The sequence below is a fragment of the Colobus angolensis genome, unplaced genomic scaffold (assembly GCF_000951035.1).
Source record: "Colobus angolensis palliatus isolate OR3802 unplaced genomic scaffold, Cang.pa_1.0 Scaffold254, whole genome shotgun sequence".
Lineage (NCBI taxonomy): Eukaryota > Metazoa > Chordata > Mammalia > Primates > Cercopithecidae > Colobus > Colobus angolensis.
In genome coordinates, this window is record NW_012115755.1 from 1,222,419 (window position 1) to 1,224,325 (window position 1,907).

General features: G+C 60.0%; 1 protein-coding gene across 1 annotated transcript in view; it reads left to right on the plus strand.

The window, feature by feature from the left end:
• Positions 1–1,454: 1,454 nt before the first annotated feature.
• The window catches only part of CDHR2 (cadherin-related family member 2), a 60,713-nt gene continuing 60,260 nt past the window's right edge, over positions 1,455–1,907 (plus strand). Inside the window, exon 1 of the mRNA XM_011946837.1 lies at positions 1,455–1,713. The gene's annotated coding sequence lies outside the window, so the exon portion shown is untranslated. The remainder of the gene's footprint in view (positions 1,714–1,907) is intronic.

Genomic DNA, 1,907 nt, shown 5'->3' on the forward strand with positions numbered 1-1,907 from the left:
AGGCAGGTGTTGTTTACTTTCATCTCACAGAGAGGAAAGCGGTTCAGAGCCATGGAGGGGCCGACCCTCACCACAGAGCCCAGAAGTGTGAAACCTCAGATGGGAGTGGCCCATCTGCTCTGGCATCTGCTGTGAGGTTCTATGGGGGAAACAGGGGTCCTAGAGTCTTCCACAAGTTCTGGGCAAGTCCTATCCTGATCCTCTCCTCATCATGATCTAAGAGCTGGCCACCAGCATTGACCCCATTTTACAGATGAGGTGAAAGGTGACAGGACTCACCCAGTGTCATGCAGCCATCAAGAGGCAAACCTGGGATCCCATTCTAATCTCACATTGTGTGGTCTGTGCAATAGGAATGCCAATACAGGGGCCCCCGTGGTTGCTGAAGAACCAAATGCAGATGTCCCCAGGGAAAGGGGAGAACACAGAGGCTCAGGGACTAGTGGATGGCTCCAGATCAGGGTGGACAGGAGCCTGAGAGGGATCCAAAGTTTGATCCTTCCAGCACAAAGCACTAGATGCCACATTCCGGCTTCCTCCCCCAGGCCTCCTCTGCAGAGGGGAGGGGCTTGTGCAGGCTGAGGCAGGAAGAGGACATGGCCACGTTTCCTGATGGGGCCCTGCCCGACCAGGGGTCTCACCTACCCCAGAGCCTGGACAACTGGCTGCATCTCTCCCTCAGAGTCAGAAACTACCCCATTTCTTTCTTCCAAGGCCCCTCAAACCTCCCTCCAAACAGGCAGGGCCCAGTCACCTTCCCAGGATGGAGCTGCCGGGACACAGAGACTGGGGTACCAGCCGGGGACACAGCACAGCCTGGCAAAGCCAGCTCAGGGCTCACACCTCCCAGATACCAGAGCATCAGACCAGGGCCCAGAGCCTCACACACCAGGGAGGGAGTAGACAAGGCCCTGCTAAGTCCTCTCCACTCAGGGCTGGCCTCAACACCCCTGAGCCCCGAGTTCTGGCTCCATTGAGTGGCTGTGCAGATGGCGGCGAGGGCAGCGCGTCTGGAGAGATGCTCCAAGTCTGGGGCTCTGGCCCTCAGCGCTCGGGCTCCAGTTTCGAGACCTTGGGTAAGTTCTATGGCTCCTCTCCTCCTCAGTCTCTAGTCTGTAAAGCTGGGTGATCGATAATAACTAGGCCACTGGGGGAAAGGACTACATTGAGGGGTGAGACAGAGCCCCTGAGGCCAGCCCATCCTGCCTCTGCTTAGCCTGTGACCTTGGGGAAGTCAGTAAGGTCTGTGGGACTGTTTGTCCAGGTGTGAAGCGGGGTGAAAGCATCCTCCTCAGAGGTTCTCTGTGTGTGCCGGTGGGCGGTACCTGCCGACTTTTCGGGTCTGGGTCTGCATTTGGAGGTGTGCGCTGTGTGGGTGTGGCGTGGGGGCGTTCCCCTTTCTGACTCCTCCTCCCCACCCCGCAGCTCTCACTACGGGAACCCCCAGATTCTGCAAAGGGGGCAGGAACCCGTCACCGCATTGTTCAGTGATGAAAACCGAGGGCTGCAGGAGTGCGGTCCCTGGAAGACCCAGGAAGACGAGTCTTCCCGAATCCCCCACTGTCCATCTCAGTCGTCCTCCTCCCCCCACTTCCCAGCCCCCGGCACCAGCTCAACTCGAGCTTAGTGGCTTTCAGGCAACGGAAGCTGTGTGACCTTGGGCAAGACACGGACCCTCTCCGGACCCCGCGGCGTTCCGACATCCAGAATGCAGTAAGGACGGCGCTGGAGTGCAGCGGTCTGTTCCCCGGACCTGCAGCCGCTCCAGGGCAGGGCTCTGGCCGCTCTGGCTCCCCGGCGGCTGGCACAGGGGGCGTCGGGGAAATGTCTAGGACGGACATGGCGAGGCCAAAGAACTGCAGCGCGTCTCCGGCTCGCGGTCCGTGACCCGCCGGGGATGGCGGTCG